The sequence below is a fragment of the Dipodomys ordii genome, unplaced genomic scaffold, assembly GCF_000151885.1.
Source record: "Dipodomys ordii isolate 6190 unplaced genomic scaffold, Dord_2.0 Scaffold334, whole genome shotgun sequence".
Classification (NCBI taxonomy): Eukaryota; Metazoa; Chordata; class Mammalia; order Rodentia; family Heteromyidae; genus Dipodomys; species Dipodomys ordii.
Window position 1 is genome coordinate 190,025 of NW_012267550.1, and position 25,054 is coordinate 215,078.

The following is a 25,054-nucleotide window of genomic DNA, read 5'->3' on the forward strand; positions in this document are numbered from 1 at the left end:
GAAGGGGAAACAAAGGAGGAGGCTACAATGCTTGATAAGAAATGTACTCATTATCTTGCCCATGTAATTGTAACTCCTCTGTACAGTATTTTCATCATCATCATCATCATAAATCCTCTTGTCTGGTAGCCTTGCCATACAGATGTTGGTAATGCTGGGTTTGGGGACAGGTGAGGAAAGGAGCATGGGATTGTTTGGCATTAGACAAAGGGTTATAACATGATAGTTCCTGTTCTGTTGAAATCCAGTTGAAACACAGGTCCAGGGAGAAACTCACTTCTACCTGCCATCTGACCCTAACATGTGCAGTTTATGGAATAGCAAGGATAGTCATTACCCTTGTCACTGTCATAATCCAGAAAGGAGATAGGTTGTTCTGTCTTCTGTCTGAATCATTGTCACCTGGTGCAGAATGTGTTGCATCAGTTCTCAGACCCTTTTCAGGGGCAAGGGGGGCGCCTTCGAGAGTGAGGTAACATTCTGGGTGTGGGGGAGGGAATTTGCTGTTTCTTTAGCCCATATTTATTTATTTATTTATGTAGGTCAGGCATGGGTGCTGTCCATGAGCTCTTTTGCTCAGGGCTAGCACTCTACCACTTTGAGCTGCAGCTCCACTTCTGGTTTTCTGGTAGTTAATTGGAGATAAGAGTCTTACAAACTTTCCTGCCCAGGCTAACTTCGAACTATGATCCTCAGATCTCTGTCTCCTGAGTAGCTAGGATTACAAGCAGGAGCCACCAGTGCCTGATTTAAATCCACATTTCTATTTGTTGATCTGTGCGTAGTCTCAGGCCCATTGTGTCCCCTGGGCATAGGTGGTATTTGCAGTAGCCCTTTCTATTCCCCAGCTCAAGTTCTGCTTTCAGAAGATGAGTGTAGGCCATATACTGATTCCTGATGACTCAAGCCTGTAATCCTAGATATTCAGGCAATGTAGATGGCATGCAACTGGGTTCAAACTTTTCTCAAGCAAAACATTCTTGAAACACCTTTTTAGAAAATGCTGAGCACCCTTGACAGATGAATGGATCAAGAAAATATGGTACAGATATACAATGCAATTCTATGCTTCCATCAGAAAGAATGATACCATCTCATTTGTTAGGAAATGGAAAGACTTGAAAAAAAATCATATTAAGTGAAGTAAGCCAGACCCAAAGAAATATAGGCCCCATAGTTTCCCTCATTTGCAATAATTAGTATATGTCTAGGATAATTTTATCAGATGAGCAGAAAAGCTCAAAAACGATCTACATATGACCATATAAGATGATACTAAGTGAAATGAACCCCAAGATATGGACACAAGAGGTCTTTCCTTGTTGTTTTTAATGTACTATGTGATTTTTTTTGTTTCTTTTGTATGTTCTTCCCCCCATGGTATATCCCCTGTTGTCACTGTACTTGATTTTGGTACCCTGTATCTTGTATATACATTTGTCTAATATGGGGAGGGGAAAAGGAATAACAAAGCACTGAAACAATGACACAGGATGACCCATTGCAACAAGGATACCCACAAGACAGTATATTGGAAACTTTGCAACTTTGGGGGGGGGAGTGAGGGAGGTTGGGGTGGGAAGGAATAGTTGGAGAACAAGGGAAGGGGTAACAATGATCAACAAGAAATGTACTCATTGCCTTACTCATGTAACTGTAACCCCTCTGTACAGCATTTTTACAATAAAATTACATTAAAAAAACCAAACCTTTATCAGCTGGGAAAAAAAGAAAATGCTGGGCACTAACTTACTGTTAATATTGGTGGTTGTTGTTGTTGTTTTGGTGGGTCCTGGGGCTTGAACTCTGGGCTTGGGCACTGTCCCTCAGCTCTTCAGCTCAAGACTAATGCTCTACCACTTGAGCCACAGAATCATTTCCAGTTTTCTGGTGGTTCATTGGAGATAAGAGTCTCAGGGACTTTTGTGCCTGGGCTGGCTTTAAACTGCAATCCTAAAATCTCATCCTCCTAACTAGCTAGGATTACAGGTGTGTGCCACTAGCTCCTGGATATTATTGGTCTTTTATATAAATTTATATAAATATAAATATGCACATATATAATTTGAATTTTTGGAAACTTTAGCTGTGCTGTCAACTTTGGAAAAAAGTATCCCAGTTTACTGTCTTGAGTTAGCATTGTACAGAAATTAATAGCCATATTGGTCTAGAAACATTAAACATTTTTTTCATTTGTACATGGATAAACACACTGTATTAAATATGTAAGGTCTTATCTACATGGGTTTGATTGCAGAAACTAATAAAGTATTCTCTAAATTAAAAAATGCTGGGAACTTTGGTACACATCTCTCATTCCAGCTATAATAGGTGGATTGTGCTCCAGGCATTCCTGGGATAAAAGTTAGATATTACCTTAAAAATAAGCAGATCATAATGAAACCTACTAAATGCTGTTTGAAAAGTAAGGAGGATAGAGAGGAGGAATGGGAATATAGTGGAGGAGTTAATTTGTTCCAGGTACACTGTGTCTATATATTGAAATGCCATAATGATAAGCCCAGCACCAGTGACATACACTTGTAATCCTAGCTACTCAGGAGGCTGAGATCTAAGGATCAAGGTTTGAAGCCAGCCCCAGTAGGAAAGTCTGTGAGACTCCTATCTCCAGTTAGCCACCAGAAAACCAGAAGTAGCACTGTGGCTCAAAGTAGTAAAATGCTAGCCTTGAGTGAAAAAAGGCTAGGGACAGTTCCCAGGCATGGAGTTCAAGCCCCATGACCAAACAAAAAAAGCCACAAGGAAATCCTCTCATTATCAATGTAGGATAATTCAAAGATAAAATAATAATAAAATAACAAGCAAAAAGGGTGTCAATGTGGCCATTGCAGTAGAGTGTTCTCTTAGCCAAAATCAAGCCCTGGGTTCAAACCTCTGTCCTATCTGCCTCCCCTCTCCAAAGACGTTTGTGACTGAAGGAAGGAGCTTCATAGAATGCTGTGAAACCTCCTCAGATAAAGCAGTGGAAAGATGCTTCCAATAGTAAGACCCTTCTATGGTCCCTATAGGGACCAAGGAAGCAGGCTATGAAATATAGGGGTGGAGAGCTACAGCTAGATTTCTTTCTGGGTATCATTGAGGCCTTGAAAGACAGAGACCACCACATCCCAGAAGGTGATGGGCATGTCCCATCTATTCTTGAGCAATGGCTTCCTCTGTCTTGCCAATAAGAACTCCACAAGGAGACCCAGTGACTTTTTTTTTTTGTTGCTAGCCATGGGGCTTGAACTCAGGGCCTGATTGTCATCCCTGAGCTTTTCTACTCAAGGCTAGTATTCTACCACCAGAGCCACAGTTCTACTTCTAGTTTTTTGGTAGTTAATTGGAGATAAAGAGTCTCAGGGGCTTTTCCTAACCCAAGTTGGCTTTAAAACATGATCCTCAGATCTCAGCCTCCTGAGTAGCTAGGATTATAGGCGTGAGCCACCACCACTTGACTGGCCCAGTGACTTTCTAAGTAGTTGCAGTATTCTGACCACAGAGGTGAACTGAAGGAAGCTAAGGTCATGGGTACAGGCAAGGATGCTAACTTGTTGGAAGTGGGTGTAGGTAAGTTCTCAAAGTTACCTCAGGACAGCTTCTCAATATGCTTATTATATATGTCACCAGACCAGAACATCTGGATGGGGTCACAGACACCTGGTATCTGAACTCAGTGATGTGACAGTATTTCATTCTAGAAGTCAAACACCAGATAGCTCAGGACTTTCAAGCCTTGCGACACAAAACCAGTTTTCCTTAGCCTAGAGGAGCTAGATTTGAAACACTGTTGTTCTCTCTGTTAAGGTGGAGTGTCTTAAAGGTTTGATGAGTTTATTCTGTTCTTGAGTGTCAGACCTACTGCTCTCAAGCCTGGCCTGCCTTTATGCTGTAGCACTGCTGCTTGCATATAGAGAGATGAGTGGACCAGGCTGGCCCCAGACTACTATTCTAGCTTTGATTACATGTATGTGCCTTCACTCCTGGTTTGTTAAGCATATATTCCCAACAATGTACAAGCAGAAAGGGAAATCAAGGAAACAAACCCATTCAAAATAAATTTTAAAAAAAGTATCTAGGAATTAACTAACCAAAGATATAAGGGACCTATTTCATGAAAACTATAAAAGCCTTAAAAAAGGACTCGTAGAGGATACCAGGAAATGGAAAGACCACTCATATTCCTGGATAGGCAGAAATAATATAATGAAAATAGCCATATTGCCAAAATTGATAAACACATTAAATGCAATTCCCAGTAAAATCCCAATGACATACCTTTCTGAAATAGAGAAAACAATCCGAAAATTCATATGGAATAACAAAAGACTTAGAATACCCAAAGCAATTCTAGACAAAAGAAAGAATGCGAGAGGGACCACGATACCGGATTTCAAGCTCTACTATAGAGCCATAATAACAAGACAGCTTGATACTGGCACAAAAAGAGACCCGAAGACCAATGGAACAGAAATAAAACCACATGCGTACAGTCAGAGCCAAAGATATACAGTAGAAGAATCATAGCCTCTTCAATTCCTGGCGCTGGGAAAACGGGGCAGCCACGTGCAGAAAACTAAAAGTGGACCCTAGCCTGTCACCATGCACTACCATCAACTCAAAATGGATTAAAGACCTTAACATCAAACCTGATACTCTGAAACTACTGCAGGACAGAGTAGGAGAGACACTTGAACTTATAGGCACAGGCAGGAACTTCCTGAACAGAGTCCCAGGGTCACAACAAAATGGAGAGAGACTCGACAAATGGGACTATCTTAAAATAAAAAGTTTCTGCACAGCTAAAGAAATAGCAACCAAACAAGAAAGAAAGCCAACTAATTGGGGAAAAATTTACCATCAATATATCAGACAAGTGATTAATATCCAGTATATACAGGAAACTCAAGAAATGAACCCCTCACAAATCTAACAAACCAATCATGAAATGGGCAAGGTAGCTAAAGAGAGCCTTCTCAGAAGAAGAGATAAAAATGGCAAAGAAACATATGAGGAAATGTTCATCATCCCTGGCTGTAAAGGAAATGCAAATAAAAACAACACTGAGATACCACCTTACCTCAGTCAGAATAGCCCACATCCTAAATTCAGCCACTGACAAATGCTGGAGGGGATGCAGAGAAAGACGAACCCTACTGCATTGCTGGTGGAATATATTAATATAACCACTTTGGAAAGCAGTCTGGAGGTACCTCAGAAAGCTAAATATAGACCTCCCCTATGATCCAGCCATATCACTCCTAGGCATCTACCCTTAACAGGAACCAGGATACAAGGACACACGCACTTCCATGTTCATTGCAGCACTGTTCACAATAGCCAAGATATGGAAACCTAGATGCCCCACTACTGATGAATAGATCCAAAAATTGTGGTGCCTATATACAATGGAATATTGTTCAGCAACTAGAAAAGACAAAATAATGGCATTTGCAGGGAAATGGATGGAACTAGAGTGAATTATTTTGAACGAGGTAAGCCAAGAACAAAGAGAAAAATGGCACATGGTCACCCTGATACGTGGATGCTAAAACCAAAATGCAAGGAGATATGACAAAGTAAACAGGACTCTAGAAACAAAGGACACCCACACATTTTGTCATATCATTGCTAAAGGACTCCATGTTCTTAACTATATATATGGTATATATACGCACACAACGGAGGGAAGTTAGGAGGAGGATGCAGAATAAGTGGGAAGTGGAACAGCTTACAACAAAGGGGCCCATCAGCTGCACTGGAACATAGATGAAAAAGAATTAAGCAAACCAAAGACAGCAATGGGAAGGGAGGAATGAGACGGAAAGAGGGAACAGCTTACACTAAGCAAAAGGAAAGAAAGGTAAACATCATCTGATGTGGAAGAAATAATTGTATTGTCAAAGCTCATAGAATTCACAAACTTTATAGACCATGATAATGACAATTTGCCTTGTGAAGGATAAAATGTGTTTGTGACTTTAACTTAGTATCACTATTCCACCAAACCATGAAATATGTGAAATTTATATAATCACCTAATCTCATTTTTTAAAAAAAGTGAGAGAAGGGATGGGTTAGGAGTGATGGGTGACAATGTTGTCAGACACCTTGTATTCATATACTGTTTAAAAAAATAAAATAGACCAACCGCAAGACTACCATACAGTCCTAAGTATATGCCTGGAGGAATCAAATGAATTAACAGTAGAGATACTTGCATATCCATTTTATCTCAGTATTATTCACAATGGAATCAGCCTAGGTGACTATTAACTGATAAAATGTGATATGCATATACACACATATAGACACATATGTACATACATACATACACACACAATGGAGTGTTAGTCAACTACAAAGTCGAATGAAACTATGTCATTTGCAGGAAAATGAATGAAACTAGAAATCTTCATGTTAAAGTTCAATAAGCCAGGCTGAAAAAGACAAAAAAACTCATATTTTGAATCTTGACTTACAAAAAGGAAAGACTGACATGAGTATAAACCAGGGAGGCAGTTAGTGGAGGGGGAGGACTAGTGTGATGGAGTGAGGTGATGGAAGAGTAAAAAAAAGAATGTATTCCCTTTCAATTATGCAATATATTAATTATTTGTTTACATTCCTCTTGTTCATGTTCCTTGTTGGGTTTTTTCCATTGTCACCAACCCTAAGTCAATAGACACTCTGTTTTATCTAACTTTAGGAAGAGAAAGTTTTAATTCAGTAGTCAGATTTACTTTCCTTTTATTAATGATTTATACCTCTCCTTTATTAAGTACCACTTGAATTTTCTTACACTGATTCTGTTGTTAATATTTGTTACATTAGATGATAACCAATTTTTCTATGTGGTTTAATAAATGTTCATGTGAAGCTATGATTTTCTAATCATAGACTTTAAGCATGTTTGCCAGGCTCGTGAAATGAGTCTAAAGATGAGTTTTCTTGTAAATCACTCTGTAAAGAAAAGAATGCTTAGATTAATACAAGGTAATGCCATTCTCAAACATCAAGAGATTTGATCAATTCAGAAGCCCTTTAATGATTATCTGAAAAACACATGTGTAACACATACTTTATTGTGTACTCAATAAATACTACCAGATTTTTTTAGTGCCACTTCTGGGGCTTGAGCTCAAGGCATGGGTGCTATTCCTGAACTTTTGTGCTCAAGACTAGCACCACTTGAGCCACAGCTCCACTTCTTGCTGTTTTGGTGGTTAATTGGAGTTACAAGTCTCATGGACTTTCCTATCCAGGCTAGCTTCAAACCGTGATCCACAGCTCTCAGCCTCCTGTGTACCTAGGATTACAGATTGGAGACGCCAGAACCCAGCTACCTGATTGTCTTTTTACTTTGGATTATATCAACTGAGATCTAAATGCAAAACTTGTACAGTGTAACATGCTATGACTGGAATTGATTCCATGGTATAGTGCTTACAATGTTATGTTATGTTCATTGTGAAGGCTGACCTCTACAGGAAATGTGCACAAAACAGGTATTTTACTCATGCCTTGCTTTGAAATTTTATCATTCATTCACGCCAGGTTTTATTTGGGAAAGGACAAGTATTTTGTAAGAGCCGGAGAATTCAGAATTTGACAGAATGTATGAACAGGCATTATGGTCTCCTTACAGAAAGAAAGGATCAGGCAATCTCTGCTTATGCATTTAGTAAACACAAACTTTCAATCCAGATGTTCAAATATGATTTCAGCAGATATACTATGACAAATCCTGCAAAACAGAGTACTGTATCTTTACATACTATCCAACAAAACTAGTGAATACAATAACCAGCATTGAAAATGATATTATCTAGCCAGGCGCCGGTGGCTCACTCCTGTAATCCTAGCTACTCAGGAGGCTGAGATCTGAGGATCACGGCTCAAAGCCAGCCCGGACAGGAAAGTTCATGAGACTCATCTCCAATAAACCAAGAAGACCGGAAGTGGCGCTGTGACTCAAGTGTAGAGCACTCATCTTGAGCTGAAGAGCTGAGGGACAGCGCCCAAGCCCAGAGTTCAAGCCCCACGACCGACAAAAAAAAATGATCTTATCATTTTTATTATTTTCTTATTCGAATACACTATTTAAAGTAAGAGGAAGGCTGGAATCCAATGGCTCATGCTTGTAATCCTAACTACTCAGGAGCTGAGATCTGAGACTAACGGTTCGAAGCCAACCTGGGCAGGAAAGTCTGTGAGACTCTTATCTTGAATTAGCCACCAAAAAGCAGGAAGTGGAGGTATGGCTCAAGTGGTAAAGTGCTAAGAAAAACAGCTCAGAGACAGTGCCCAGGTACCAAAATAAAATTAAAAAGAGAAAGAATAGATTTGGCTGTTAAGAGATCTGTGTAGAATTTTACAAAACCTGTTAGAGCTGCTACTAGAATATATTTTACTAGCTCAGACATTTTCTTACAAACTGGTATTTGAGATACATAAAGTATTTATTAAAGTCAGAAATTATAAAAGAATCTAAAACATTAGATTTTGGTAGAAGGCATAATCAACATTAAGAAAATGCTCACCAAGAGCAGGTGGCTGATGCCTGTAATCCTAGTAACTCAGGAGGGTGAGATTTGAGGATCAGAGTTCAAAGCCAGCCTAGGTAGGGAAATCCGTGAGGTTCTTACCTCCAAATAACCACCAGAAAACATGGCTTAAAGTGGTACTGTGGCTCAAAGTGGTAGAGCACTAGCCTTGAGCAGAGAAAGCTCAGGGACAGCGCCAAGCCCTGAGTTCAAGCCCCATGACCACCCCCACCCAAGGAAAAAAAAAAGAACATAATTTGAGTATATTGAGTATGTTGTTAGTTTCTATACAGCTTTGACTTCACTTTTCTTCAGTTTTTAATTTGTTTTATTGGCATTATTGAGGCTTGGACTAAGGATGTCCCACTTATAAGACAGGCACATTACCCCTAGCACATTCTCCTTTATTTTCTATTGGTTTTTGCTAAGCCTGCCATTAACTACCTCCTACATATCTGAGAGGGCATGTGCATGCCACATTGCCCAATTTTATTTTGAGATGGGGTCTCAATAACTTTGTGCACAGGCTGGCCTTGAACCATAATCCCCTCCTGATATGTCTGCCGAGTAGCTACAATATGTTTCTTAAATGACATTAATTCAAGTAATAAGACATTTGCTGTCTGATTTGTCTTTCCAAAAATTTGTAGATGTAAACTCTGTTATTTCTATAGCAGTAAATTATCCCTCCATCTTTAAAGTATAATACTTTAAAAAAGTGAATCTGCATAGTTTTGCATGTTGCTTCTGGTACTTGTGGGGATTCTAAGCTGAACACAAACTGGACATTGACGAGACTATCTCCTGTTTACCTCCAGTCTTTAGTGGAAATTACCTCTAGTTACTGCCTGAGGATAAGGCTAAGGAAATAGTCTGCTTTTGGGGTTTGTGGGAAGATGATCAGTAGATGTTCAGGAATGTAAATAGGCAGGTGGGTGTTTTCTTAACCTTCCCACCAACTCCAACTACACTAGTGAAACTGAGCCTCCACAAAGGACACTACAGTTTATCTCATATGTGAAAGTTAGATCTAAATGATAAAACATTTACAAAAATAGACACAGGGCCATATGCCTATATACACAAAGAAATGGATTTAAGTATGGTATAGGCAGAGGTAGATTCCTATGGTGTAACTCCTTTGATCAGTTAACTGACAGATTGACAAAATGAATAGTGGAAGCTGGAACATGTTTTGTCTGAGTGGGCTTGGGGCTGAAGGAAGTACAGTACAAGTGGACATTGCTCACTTAAAGTAATACAGAAGTGTTTTATCTCCTGATTATTAACACTGTTGTGTGATTGTTGTTGCTGATATTTCCAAACAAATCTGGAATGTATATTAGGTGCCCTTGACAAGACCCATATATTTAGATATAAAAGTTTAAGTTTTTTAACCTCTGCTGTCAGAAAATGAACATAATAATTCAAAGAAAATTAAATTTAGAAATATGTAGGAGGAAAACACAGTAATAGATACTAGAAAATCAGCTCTTCTTTACAGTAAAGAATATTTTTGGGGGCTGGGAAGGTGGCTCAGTGGTAGAGCGCTTGACTTGCATGCATGAGGCCCTGGGTTCGATTCCTCAGCACCACATAAGCAAACAGAAAAAAGCTGGAAGTGGCGCTGTGGCTCAAGAGGTAGAGCGCTAGCCTTGAGCTGAAGAGCTGAGGGACAGTGCCCAGGCCCAGAGTTCAGGCCCATGACCGGACTCAAAAAAAAAAAAAGAATATTTTTGGACAAATACATAGGAACTCTGATCCTCCTCCTTCTCTTCCTCCTCCTCCTATCCTTCCTCCTCCCTCTTTTCCTCCCTCTCCTCCTAGATTTGTGCTAGCTCGGCACATTGTTGACTATTGAGCCAGGCCTCCAGCTCTTCTTTTTACCCTGGGGATTTTATATAGGGTCTTGAGTTTGAGCAGAGCTGGGCCTGTTCCTTTGCCCTCCAATTATTATTATTATTATTATTGCCAATGTGTGGGGGGGAGGCTTGAACTCAGCGCCTGGATGTTGTCCCTTAGCTTTTTCTGCTCAAAGCTGGCACTCTACTAAATGAGTCATAGCTCTACTGTCAGCTATTTGGTGGCTAATTGGAGATAAGAATCTCATGGACCTTCCTACCCAGTCTGACTTTGGACTATGATTCTCAGATCTCAGCATCTTGAATAGTTAAGATTCCAAGTGTGAGCCATGAGTTCCTGGCTTGGTCCTCCAATTTTATGCTTCCTGTCATAGCTGAGATAACAACTACCACCCTCTAGCTATTTATTGAAAAGGGGTCTTGAAAACTGGTTTTACACTGGGTGGCCTCAAAGCTTGCTGCACCTGATCTTAGCCTCCTTAATTTGCAGAAGTAGTTTTTCTACATGGACAGATATGAACACTTTTACCTTACTTAATGTGAATCACAAGGAGGATAGTATTCCTCTTGTATTAATACTGACATCCCAGAAGTAGTCTTGGTTTTCCATACCTACAACACAGTTCATTAGTACTTAGAAACAGTTATGTGGGGCTGGGAAGGTGGCTTAGTGGTAGAGCGCTTGCCTTGCATGCATGAGGCCCTGGGTTTGATTCCTCAGCACCACTTAAGCAGAAAAAAAGCTGGAAGTGGCGCTGTGGCTCAAGTGGTAGAGCACTACCCTTGAGGTGAAGAGCTGAGGGACAGCACCCAGACCCAGAGTTCAGGCCCATGACCGGACCCCCCCCAAAAAAGAAGCAGTTATTATATTTTACTGATATATATAAAAGCACTGACACCCTTCCAGTCTTGTCACATGCCTTTCAAGGACTTTTTCTGGACATGGCTTTTTTTTTTTTGGCAGGGATGGGGCAGTCCTGGGGCTTGAATTCAGGGTCTGGGCTCTGCTCTAACCCTCTCTGTGCTCAAGGCTAGTGCTCTACTACTTGAAACACAGCACCAATTCCAGCTTTTTCTTTTTATGTGGTACTGAGGAATCGAACCCAGGGCTTCATGCCTACTAGGCAAGTACTCTACCACTGAGCCATATTTATTATTGAATAGCAACTACTTTTTCCAACTACTGAGATAATAAGTATATGCATACATAACTACACATATATAAGTATGTATATATGTAATGTTGGGCACTGGTGTCTCACACTTGTAATCCAGCTACTCAGGAGGCTGAGATCTGAGGATCCATCACAGCTCAAAGCTAGCCCAGGCAGGAAAGACCATGAGACTCTTATCTCCAATAAAGTACTGAGAAAAAGCTGGAAGTGGCACTGTGGCTCAATGGGTAGAGCACTAGGCTTGAGTACAAAGAGGCTCAGGGACAGCACCCAGGCCCATAGTTCGAGCACCAGGACAGCACAAAAAGAAAAAACAAAATAACCAAACTTCTACTTTTTTTGGGGGGGGGGTCCGGTCGTGGGGCCTGAACTCTGAGCCTGTATGCTCTCCCTCAGCTCTTCAGCTCCAGGCAAGCACTCTATCACTAGAGCCACAGTGCCACTTCTGGCTTTTTTGTTTTTGCTTATGTGGTGCTGAGGAATCGAACCCAGGGCCTCAGGCATGCAAGGCAAGCGCTCTACCACTGAGCCACCTTCCCAACCCCTCTACTTTTTTTTTTTTATAAAACTTGATTTAAAAAACAGTATTTCAAATAGTAAGTCACTAAAAGTAGAAAACTGCTGGGCACTAGTGACTCATGCCTATAATCCTAGGTACTAGGAAACAGATTTGAGGATTGTGGTTCTAAACCAGCCTGGACAGGAAAGTCTGTGAGATTCTTATCTCCCGTTAACTACCAAAACCTGGAAATGGTGCTGTGTCTCAAAGTGATAGGACCATTAGCCTTGAGCACAAAAGCTCAGGGGGAGTGCCCAATACCACACACACACAATAAAAGCAGAAAGCTGTAATACACACACACACACACACACACACACAAAATAAAAGCAGAAAGCTGTAACACACACACACACACACACTTGACATCTCCATTGCCTTGTGTTTTGTGACTGGATTTGTGGAGGCATCTCAGTTTTTTTCAGGGTTGTTCCCATCCTTGCCAGCATCTGCTTTTCCCTTTATCACTTTGGGCAGTTTTTCTTCTTTCTTTGCAGGAGCCTTTCTTGGCCTGGATTCTAGTTTGAGAGGGGCAGGCCTAGAAGACAACATTTGCAATCACCTCTATGGCTCATCCTTCACCTTGGCTTTATCACCTTTAGCATCTCCTTTGACCTTTCTCTCTGATGTGGTAGCAGCAATGCTTCACTGATAGCTTGACAGTTGACAGGACACTTCTTTTTCAAAGCTCCTGGAAAGGAATTTTTGGACCTCAAGAGAGTTCATGCAATTGTTCTGAGTCTCGTGGGCACTAAGGGATGTGGGGAACTGAGTGACTGTCCATGCCTGTGTCCTGGGCTTGCCCTACACCCATTGCAGATCCTGAGATAGCAAAGGCCAAAGAGGCCCAGCAAGGCTAATAGGAAGCTGCCCTTTGCTTTTCTTTTTTTCTTTCTTTTTGTGGTGGGGCTTGAACTCTGGGCCTGGACACTGTCCCTGAGCTCTTCAGCTCAAGGCTAGTGCTCTACCACTTGAGCCACAACCTCACTTCCAGTTTTCTGGTGCTTAATTGGAGATAAGAGTCTCATGGATTTTCCTGCCTGGACTGGCTTTGATTCGAGATCCTCAGATCTCAGCCTCCTGAGTAGCTAGGATTATAGGCGTGAGCCAGAGGTGCCCAGCCTACCCTTCGTTTTTGAAATAAGCTTATGGCTTTCTATGACTAGATGATTTTATTTTTTATTTAACTAATTCTATTGGCCTTTCCATGCCTAACTTCATTCTTTGGCACAAAGGTAAAGAGGAATTTCTAGCTCACTTGTCCTGTTAGTAACTTTATGGCATTTCCTGATTTAACTCCTCACTAAAATGCTGTGGAAATGTAAATGAAAATTCACAGGACACCAGAGGGTTAAAGTGATCCCCCCCCCTCAACTAACTGGCAAAATCTGAGAGGGTTTTCTAGTGAGCAGTTAGCTGAAATGGCTGCCAGACCCCTGCCAGCAAAACTGACATTGAACCAGTACACAGTTCAGGAATTTTAGCACTCTATCTAGTAGAGCCTAGAGGAGGTCACATTCTGGTTTGGAAAGCCAAATGGGTTACCACAATTTAGGATGTAGCTGGCCTTGACCTGGAAGTCTGCCTCATGGTACAGCACCTCTCTACCATGTCCTAGAACCTGGTTCCATTGCCAACAAAGCAAAACTATAACAACAACAACAACAACAACAAAGTCTGAATCTGTTAAAGCACTACAGATAGGAATAAGTCTTTACAAAAGTGGCTTGAAGTTTACCCCTCTCACAATTACTGGGGAATAATCCAGTCCTGATTACAGGGCCACCATTTGGCCCACTCTAACATGAAGCTCTATCAGAAACTACTTTATTTTTTAAAGAGCCAATGTTATTTGTTTTGTTTATATTTTATTATCTTTAGCTGTACACGGGGGTTACCATTCAACAAATCAGTTTATAAGTACAATGCATCATTCTCTCCCATCCCTCTCAACCCAACCCCTCCCCCTCAATTTTCCAAGGATATGCATTGAATATTATGGCTGCATTCTTCCCCTTCCCTCTCTTCCCTCTTCTACCCCCTTCCTTGACCTCCCTCCCACACTTTTCAAGTGCCATATTTCTAGTATTGATTTTGTTAGGCTGTGAGTTAACATTTTGTTAGGCTGTGAGTTACACCATTCGAATTCTTCCCTGATATACAGTACACTGAGATCTGCAGTTGTGATCATAGGATGAGGCCTCAGAGGAAGGTAGTGAATGTGACACTAGAGAAACAAATCCACATGCTGGGCTAAATGGGGGGAGAGGTCCAAGGGATGGAGTAGATCACACCCAGGAAAGGCACTGGCCAATCTCAGGGCTCAGACACCTGCCAACCTCAGCCAGAAATGTCCAATGTGACCTGGCCCATTAGTTGCTATTGCTGTGGTTCCCAGGACAGCATGGGAGGCTTCCTTCCTAGGGATGGGGGAAGGGAAGTGACTTTTGGAGCTCTGTGGTTCTCTGGACTTTATAGCTCCCTTTTCTTTCATCTCCAGGCTGAAAAAAAACTGTAAGGTAGACTGAAATGTTACCACCTGCAGGAGCTTCCTGATTCTCTGGCCAATAGATGGCAGCATTGCTTTGTCTGGGTGACCTGCCCTACTATTCCCCCACCCTTCACGTTTTATAAAAGTATTCTGAGCATTTTTTCAGCCAAAAATAAAAAAATTTAAAAAAATTTAAAAAGCACAACCCTATGCTTTTCTCCAGCTCTACAGTCAGCCTCTGCCCTAGCCTAGGAGTCTCTTTCTGGAAGCCTTGGGAAAGTCCTCTTGCTAAAATGTACTCTCCAAGCAAACAGCAACTTGGCAAGACCCTGTCTGATAGGGCAAGACCCTGTCTGAACTGAAGGCTGTGTGCACAATACAAACAATCATAATTCCTGTCTATAAGTCATAGTATCTACTCTGTGTGTGATTTATCACAGCACTTTCTCAAATTGACACTAAAACTTTTGATACACATCTAAGAAGTCTGTCCAAATTTACCTATTTTTTAAAAATTAGCATAAATTAACTGTATAAGGTTTTTATTATGTCCATTTATGCACACAATGTATCTTGATCAGAGTAATCCCCTCAATCACCCTTCTTCATTTTTCTTCCCCTTTCTCAAATCAATCTCAAGAAATGTCTATCTTGGGGCTGGGAAGGTGGCTCAGTGGTAGAGTGCTTGCCTTGCATGCTCAAGGCCCTGGGTTCGATTCCTCAGCACCACATAAGAAAAAAAAAGCCGGAAGTGGCGTTGTGGCTCAAGTGGTAGAGCACTAGCCTTGAGCTGAAGAGCTGAGGGACAGCACCCAGGCCCAGAGTTCAGGCCCCACGACTGGATCCAAAAAAAAAAAAAAAAGAAATGTCTATCTTTTATGTTCACACAGACATACATATAAAGTATTTTGACAACTTTAACTCTCCTTCAGGTTCATTTGAACCATCCACTTCCTACTACCCAGAATTGAGACAAGACCTGTTATACTGTCATTCGTGTGTGTGTGTGTGTGTGTGTGCGTGTGTGTGTTTGCACACGCCCGTGCACAGATACTAGTTTGAATTTAGGGCCTCTTGCTCTTCATTGGCTTTTTCCCTTTAGGTTTACCACTCTGGCTTTTTGCTGGTTAATTGAAGATAAGAATCCAGTCTAGCCTGACTGGATTTGACCTGTGATCCTCAGATCTCAGCCTTTTTAGTAAGAAGAGTATTATAAGCCTCAACATCTTTGTGTGTGTGTATGCCTGTGTGTGTGTGTGTGTGTGTGTGTGTGTGTGTGTGTGTGTGTACACTGGTTCTGGGACTGGTTTGAACCTCAATCTGCAGATTCAGCCTCTTCAGTAGCATGATCCATCTTCTTCATTTTTCATTACTTGTTCACTGTTCAAAGGGCTATCACCAAGGTATTTCGCAAATGCATATATAATCCTTTATTTTTTGTTGGTCATGGGGCTTGAACTCTGGGCCTAGGCACTATCTCTCAGCTCTTCAGCTCAAGGTGAGCACTCTACCACTTTGAGCCACAGTGCCACTTCCAGTTTTGTCTCAGACTTTCCTGTCCGGGCTGGCTTTGAACCATGATTCTCAGATCTCAGCCTCCATAGTAGCTAGGATTACAGGTGTGAGCCACCCACACCCTGCTTATATAGTCCTTTAATTACAAGGACTCCCCTCACTTATTCTCACTCTCCTCATTCTCAACTAGCCCCTATTATTCATCAGCCTTCAGTGACTGACTATTGCCATCTTCCCACATGTGAACTAAGTAACATGAAATGTACTTTTATGAAACTACTATGGAAATTTGTATGGAGTTCCTCAAGAAAGCAAAAATAGAATAACCATAGGATCTAGCTAGGCCAATAACACTTGTGATCATTTATCCACAGGAATGTAAGTTAGGATACAATAGCAGCACTTGCACACTGCACCACTATTCATAACAGCTAAGCTATGAAAACAGCCCAGATGCCCTACAACAGATAAATGATTTCAGAAAAATATGATATATACACACAACAAAGTATTACTATTTAGCCATAAAGAAGAATGTTATTTGCAGAGAATTTGATGGATCTGGAGACCATCATATTGTGTGAAATCAGCCAGGTTCAGAAGGACAAAGGACTCAAGCTTTCTCTCATTATGGTAATTAATGCTAGGCCTAAAAGACAAATGTATATGTAAAACCCACAAGAAAATGTGTTTGTAATTGTGAGCATGTCTGAGGCAAGTAGAAACAATGGGTGGGGGACGGAGATGAAAGAAACTAAGAGGGTGAACAATGTTGAAATACATTCCATCTGAATGAAGATAATTACTATCCAGTGAGAGTCACTGGTTATTTCTACTTCTCATCAGGTATGGAATAATTTCAACTGTTTTTCTTTAGGAAAAGGGTAAATTAGAAAAAAATTCAGGTGCTTTTCAATATTTTTTTAGGAAAGGGGAAGTCATGTTAATCTGAGGCTATACAAATAGATCTTGAGATCACCACCCAATATGAACCTTAGTGCTTAAAACACATTGTTAGCCCTGTACTGGTGGTTTATGCCTGTAAACCTAGCTACTCCAGAGGCTGAGATCTGAGATGGGGTTCTAAGCCAGCCCTAGCAGGAAAGTCTGTGAGATTCTTACCTCTGAATAACAACCAAAAGCCAGAACTAGAGCTGTGGCTCTAGTGACAGAGTGCTAGCCTTGAGCTAAAACCCTCAGGGATAGCACCCAAGCTTTGAGTTCAAGCTCAAGGACTGGCACACACATACACACACACACACACACACACACACACACACACACACACACACAGTTGTTTCACTAAGTGGAAGGGATTTTGAGTTTTCCACAATAATATGTTTTTAATAAGATATTTCTTGTTTTAAATAATACACAATGTGCAGTTGTTTCTAAATATCATATAACACCCCAAAGATATCTATATAGACTCAGAAAATTATGTTTCTATGTATCATTTCAATTAAAAATAAGATGCAACTTTATGAATGGAGCATCCCTAAAAATTTATTACAAAGTAGTAAGAATAATTATTATGGGTTCTTAGGGCTATGGGTATTTTACCATTTTATACCTTATATGATTTGTTTAAGTATTGGGGTTTAAACCCCATTTTTTAATTTTATTTTTTATCAGTTGTGGGACTTAAACTCGGGGCCTGAGTGCTGTCCTTGAACGTTTTTGCTCAAAGCCAACTCTCTACCACTTTAAACTACAACTCAATTTCTGGTGATTAATTGGAGATAAGAGTCTCAGGGAGACTTTTCTGCTCAGTCTGGCTTCAAACCACTAGCCTCAGATTTCAGCCTCCTGCATAGCTAGGATTACAGGTGTGAGTTACCGTTTCCTGGCTCTTTTTTAATTATTATTTTTAAGTAGTTGTACAAAGGAGTTGCCATTTGACAAAGCACTTTATAAATACAATGCATCTTGATCAATGTAACCCTTCCAACCTTCTCACCCATCCCTCCCCTACATTCCCCCTTCCCTCATTCTCCCCATTTTCCCTTCTCACCCTACCCTTTCCAGTACCCACTTCCTTTTGAACTTTGACTTGCCTTTCTAAGGAATTACACTGTTTGAGTTCTACTTTGAATCTACCACATAATACATTTGTATACACTTGCATAGCACCCGATGTATTTACTTACGTTTATAAGCTAGATCTAGCTTCCATAAATACGGACGAAACATGCATCCTTTGAATTTCTGGGCCCGACTTCACTTAACATAATTTTTTCCAGATCTTTCAATTTCTTTGGAATTTGTGTGTGTGTGTGTGTGTGTGTGTGTGTGTGTGTGTGTGTGTGTGTGTGTGTGTGTGTGTGTGTGTGTGTGCATGCGCGCACTAATCCTGGAGCTTGAATTCAGGGCCAGGACAGGCTAATCAGTTGAACCACAGCTCTACTTTCATTTCTTTGGTTGTTAATTGAAGAGAAGAATCTCACAGATTCTTTCCCAGGATAGCTTTTAACTAAGAGTCTTAGATCTCAGCCTCCTGAGTAGCTAGAATTACAGGCATGAGCCACTGGAACCCCGCTAGAGTATTTTTCATGATGAACTTGAGCCTGTTGTCCATATTTCCTATAGTGAGACTGAGTGACGTCTATGAATGAAAGCATATATCCTGTGACTATAAAAACAGGATAATTTATTTTCCTAGACAACTAGGGGAAAGAATTACAAAGTCATTCAGACAAGGAGAAATACAAGTAGCTCTTAGGCAGAGGCAGAGAGGCATACCAATCTGAGAAAGCAGATTGGCATGTTTTTTTGTTTGTTTTTTGTTGGTCGTGGGGCTTGAACTCTGGGCCTGGGTGCGGTCTCTTTGCTCTTCAGCTCAAGGCGAGCATTCTACCACTTGATACACAGTGCCACTTCTGGTTTTCTGGTAGTTAATTGGAGTCTCACAGACTTTCCTGCCCAGGTAGGCTTTGAACTGCTATCCTCAGATCTCAGCCTTCTGAGTAGCTAACATCATAAGTATGAGCCACCAGTGCCCAGAGGGACTTTTCTTAAATATGAACTTGTAGTGAATTTTAGTCACTGATCCTCTAGAGTGCAGCAACTGCTTACCAGCTTCTTTACCACCTTGCCTGCAGATCCAGACCCAATGTAGATGAAGAAAAAAAAAACAGAAAAATTCACTTGAGAACAAAAAATTCCCAAGGTTATTTTTGTTTTGGTTTATTTTTTTCTTTGGTGATACTGGGGTCGAAATCTAAGCTCCAGGTAGTTAGGCAGGCTCTCTAACACCTAATCCATGCCCCCAACCCTTACCTGAGATTTTTGGAGCAAGAAGAGGAATTGGGGCAGCTTCCTGCAACACCTCTTTTTTTTCTGGAGAAATCTAAATAGTGGGTTGGAAAATCCATTTCCTCCCCCATTTTGCATAGGGATAAAGCTGGGCCAGTCAAGCAAAACAGGACCTACAACCTTCACAGCTGAACCAATGGAACCATTAGCTGCTAGAAAGCCTTTTCCTAGTCTGTCCTCAGAACCTTAGCAACAGCCCAGGAAGTTCTACAAGCACCTAAAATGCACAGACAATTCTGGATCACGATTGGCTGGTTCTGGACCCTTTGGTCAGTATACCCGGTGGTTGATCACAGGGTCATTCCTGGGGTCCTTCTTTGCTCTGTATCCATTGCTGATATTACTTCTGGGAGTGGAATGTAACAGACTTTCTGCCTGATTATCGCTGTGTCCATGCTTTCACAGCAGTTCTCACCTAGGATGCTCACTGTCTTCCTCTCAGCCCACACCTCTCAGATTTCAACTGCAAACCTCAGACCATGAGGTCAGATAAGGCTGAGTCTCTACTCTTAGAGGATGGTCTCCTAAGTCTCCCCACCTGGAATCAGGCCCTGGGTATAACAAACTATACAGCCCAACCATGATATCCTTTTCTTTTACCCTCTCTTTCAACACTACTTCCTGTCTTTCCAGGTCTCTGTCTAAAGCCCCCAAATCTGCAGCCTTCCACTTTCTGGAAACCTCCAGTCCACTGACCGCTTCCACCATGATTCCTTACCTTCCCCCAGACCCTTCTCTACTTATAATAGCCCTCCTCAAACAGATACCAACTCTTCTCACATTATTCACTAATCATTCACTAAAAAAACCAAAGCATCAGACACATGAACTCTCTGCTTTCCTGTAACACTAGATGATGTATTCTGCATCTGTGGGATGGAATATTTTATCTATGATGCAGTTTATGAAGTTGCTTTGCTAGATTTTATCTGGGTGACCTAGCCATTAATAAGGGCACTGTCCCTGAGCTTTATTGCTCAAGGCTAGTACTATACCACTTGAACCACAGCTCCACTTCTGGCTTTTTTGGTACTTAATTGAAGACAAGAGTCTCACAGACTTTCCTTCTCAGTCTGGCTTTGAACCATGATTCTCAGATCTCAAACTCCTAAGTAGCTAGGATTGTAGTCATGAACCATGAACCACCAGTGTCCTGCCTCTTTCTTTCTCTTTATTCTGCTGTTTTACTGTGTTGATCATGTTTTATTATTCTCATTTATTTATTACCTTTCTGAAAGTAATTCTCTCCTAGCTCTTTATGTTGTGACTGTCTTATCTTTTAAGTTGTGGGTTCAAGCCCTCCACTGTTGATTTTGTAAGATGGTTTCCTATTTCTCTCTGGATGGCCTTTTTGTTTCTCTCTTTTTGTTTCTTTCTTTTCACTTTGTGAAATCCATATTTCAATTTTATGCAAATCATATGCTAATTTTATCTGAAAGAGGATGAAGCCCCATTATGCTTCTTTTTTTTTTTTTTACTGGTACTGGGTTTTGAACTCAGATCCTCCTACTCACTTGGCTTGCTTGCTTAGTTGGCACTCTACCACTTGACCTATATCTTGAGCTGAGCTTTTTGCTGGTTAATTTGGAGATGGAGTCTTTAGGGCTTTTCTGTTTAGGCTGTCTTTAAATCTGGAACCTTTGGAGCTAAACCTTCTGAGTAGTTAGGATTACAGGCATGAGCCACCAGCCACTGGCCTTCATTTCTCTTAAATGCCATAATAGGACACTAACAAGTCTTATGATTCTGTTGTCTTGGGAAGATGTTCTAGAAAATAGCAGATGCTGAAATGACACTTTCTAATTAACAGGTGAATGGCAGAACTTACTGCTTTTCATGTATAATAGCTCATGAATTGCAAAGGTGCAAATAAAAAGGTGGTATATTTACTGTGAAATTAAATGCATGGAGTTAGAAAATAAGTTAAATTTAGTTATTAAGTAAGAAATACCTATCTGAAGAGCCTCCTCACAGTATGAATAGAACTTTCTAATATTCTGGAAAAAGTAGAACTATTGACACAATAAAATGATCTGCATTTGGTAGCATTTGGTAGGCTTTGGGGAAAGGGAGAGGAAATTGGCAAAGGACACAGGAATTTAGGGCAATAAAACCAGTCTGTATGATACTACACTAATAGATCTATGTCATTGTACATTTGTCAAACTTCATTAGAATGTAGACACTAAGAGGAAACTAAGTACTTTGAGTTATAATGATGTATCTATGTAGATTTATCATGTATAACAAAAGTACCAATCTGCTGGGGGACATTGCCTGAATCATCAGGTGCCATCTAAGTGGCAATAACTTCTAGGAGTGAAATTTTCCAGACAGATGTATATACTCTGAAGCAGTGACCAATATAGGATGCTGTTTCTCCCATAGTCAGATACACAGGTGCAGAAATCATGGGAATGCTAGTGGTGGCCCTCAATGATACTCCTAGTGACTCACTAGCAAACTTTTGGATCCTTCTTCCTGCCACTATTCTAGTGGCCTAGAGCTCTCAATTCACACTGCAGAAATGCTCGTATGTTGGCAGGATATTCTGTGTCCCTAATGGAACAATTGTCCATCTAGTGGCTGTTCCACATGCCATCCTGATGGTGGAACTCAAATAGTGATATACATGTGCTCAGTGGTCCTTTTCCATCACCTTTTTTCTACATCTAATGTATAAGTGCAGTGTCCCTTGACAATCTTGAAAAATTGATCCAAACAATGATCCAAACAATCTTGAAGAAAATACTGTGTGATTCCTTAAAAAGGCTAACTCACAGTTCAACAAAATGAATACTGGAAAACAAGTATTGGAATGATGTGGGAGGGGCTAAGAGGAGAAGGGGTAGACCAAAGAAAAGAAGCGAGGGAGAATACAGTCATAAGATTTAATGCATATCCTACAAAATTAAGAAAACTGAGGAGAGGGGTGGGGTTGAGAGGTATGGGGAGGAATGATCAGGTATTCAGGTGTGTGTGGGAGGGAACCAAGATGGTGACCGAACAGTAAGGAAACACCACAGCTCTCTCCAACCAAAAAGAGAGTTCCAATGCTTAATTTCCCCAAGAGACTGACAACAACAAAATGATGGACACCCAGAGAAAAACAGGAGGCAGAGAAAAAAAAAACAAAAAAGAAAGAATTTCAAAAAGGAAAAATGCAAAGACCCTTCCCCCAACCCTTGCTGGCTGCGTGCCAAGCCCTGGCCAACCCAGCCCAGCCCAGCCTGGAGGGGGCTGCTGTAGTCCCCAGAGACATAGGGGGTCGTCTGTAGATCACTCACGCAGAAGACCCCTGAGGTAGCAGTGTCAGACCTGCTGATCGTGACTAACAAAGAAACCTCTGAGCTGGGAGCCTGCACAAAGACCCCCTCCCCCACCAAGCATAGGAGCTCCATCCCACCAAAGCCACTGGCCCCACGGCCCCACAGGGGGAACCCCAGAACTACAGGGGTCCACCTGCAGAACACCAATGCAGAAGACACTCAAGGTACTGGTACTGATCCAGAGAGCGTAGAGACAAACTTCAGTGCTCAGAACCTGCATGAGACCCCTCTCCCACCCCCTGGCCGGAGGCCAGTGCAGCCGACCTGGACATCATCAACAGAGGCAGAGACAGAGGAGAAACACTGATGCAGAGCCGCCACCACCTGGCCCAGCCCACAAGCATCTCAACTGAAGGCAGATCACAGCGACAACCAGCAACCTACATCGCACAGAGACAACAGCTAGAGAGTTCCCAACTAGCTCCAGGGTGAGTACCCCAAAGGGGATAGTGTATCCCCCGTCAAGGGAGACCAGAGCTCATGGGAAGCCCCAGATCTTGACCCAGACCCCTGCCCCAACACCTGGACTACAGGTCCCACTAAAACTGGGAACTGTTCAAGTGCTTCACCAGCCTGTGGAGCACATCCAGCTGGCCAGGCTGGATCAAGAGCGCCCCTGGAGGGAGCTTAAATGCCCAAGCCAGGAATAGTGCTCATGGGTCACAACAGCCAACAGCGGAAGAAACCTGAACTGTGTACTCCAGGCTGTGTAACCCAAGCAGGATACACAGCAGCACAGGTTCAACTGGCATGCCTTAGGCAGGGAATTGGGAGCCAGGACCAGGCCTGGGGATCAGGTGCCTGAGCAACACAACCAACTCCTCCCAATCAAAGTTAGAAGGTGAGCATACACATCAGCAGAGGGGGAAAAGCAGGGAACCGCACCCCTCGGGAATAGCACCTGTGACAGCAAGACTTGTGTGTCCAGGGCAAGAGAACCAGAAGCCCCCCCCCCCCAGAACCTGACGCATATATCCCAGGCTGGGAATTGGACAACCCAGGCTGCCAGCACCTGATAATAGTCAGGAGCTCAGGCTGGTATGGTGGCTCAGCGGTAGAGGTGCTTGCCTTGCATGCATGAGGTCCTGAGATTGATTCTTCACCACATAAGCAGCAAGAGCCAGAAGAGGTGCTGCAGCTCAAACAGTAGGGTGCTAGCCTTGAGCTGAAGAGCTGAGAGAGTGCCCAGGCCCAGAGTTCAGGCCCCACGACTGACAAAAATAAATAAATTAGGAGCTCATAGCAGAATCCAGCAACTGGGAGAGTACATCCAGCATACCCTATCTTGCCAAGAGTACCTGTAAACAGGAGTAAACAGGAGCAGTCTAGGCTGCTCAGTTCTTCTAAAGGTGGGAACTGCCAGTGATGTACAGCAGACAGCCGAGAGCCCTATGTGGGTCAGCCTAGCAGCTGGAGGTCAGCCTCTCCCCCAACAGAACCTAGACCAGGTACAGACTCTCACAGCCAACCCAGAACCAGCAACCAAGCAGACAGCCACCTATTGGCCAAAACAATATTTCAGATCAGTCTCCAATAATCCCTGAATCCCCATGTGAACATCACAGAGAAAATTTAAAGGTTTATCAATACCCAGATTAGCAAGCTACCCCCCAAAGCCAGCAGTCACCCAGCGGAGAGCCCCAGTGGAAGCAAAGAAGGAATGGAAGACAAAAGCTATATCCAAGAGATGCTGGAGGGAATTACTCAAGAGTTAAAGCGAGAAATAGATAAAAAAATTAAAGAACACGGAAACAAAATATCAAAAGAGATGCAGGATTTAAAACAGACAATACGTGCAAAAATAGAGGCAGTACACACCTTACTAAGAGGTGAGATTAATACTCTGAGAACCAACATAGAATCCATAAATTAATCAATCTCCTCCATGTAAACAACAATGGAAGCCATAGTTACCAGAGTGAACAAAATGGAATTTAGAGTGTCAGATACAGAACACAAAATGCAGCGACTGGAAAAAAAGTCAGAGATATGGAAAAATCACTTAAATTATGCCAAAGGGAAATCCAAGAGCAAGCAGACAGTGCCAAGAAATTTAGCCTTCATATAACTGGAGCAGACAAACGTGAGGAATATCAAAGCAAGGGAATGCAACACCTATTCAGCAAGATTATCAATGAAACTTTCTCACATCTTAAAAGACAATATCTTACCTACATATAACAAAAGCATATAGAATACCTAACAAGCAGGATCCCAGGAGAAACATTTCTAGGCACATTATAGTGAAAATGATAGATGTGA

The 25,054-nt window shown here is 41.7% G+C and overlaps 1 pseudogene; it reads right to left on the reverse strand.

The window, feature by feature from the left end:
- LOC106001633 overlaps positions 1–20,171 on the reverse strand; it is a 36,310-nt pseudogene extending 16,139 nt beyond the window's left edge.
- Positions 20,172–25,054: the final 4,883 nt, after the last annotated feature.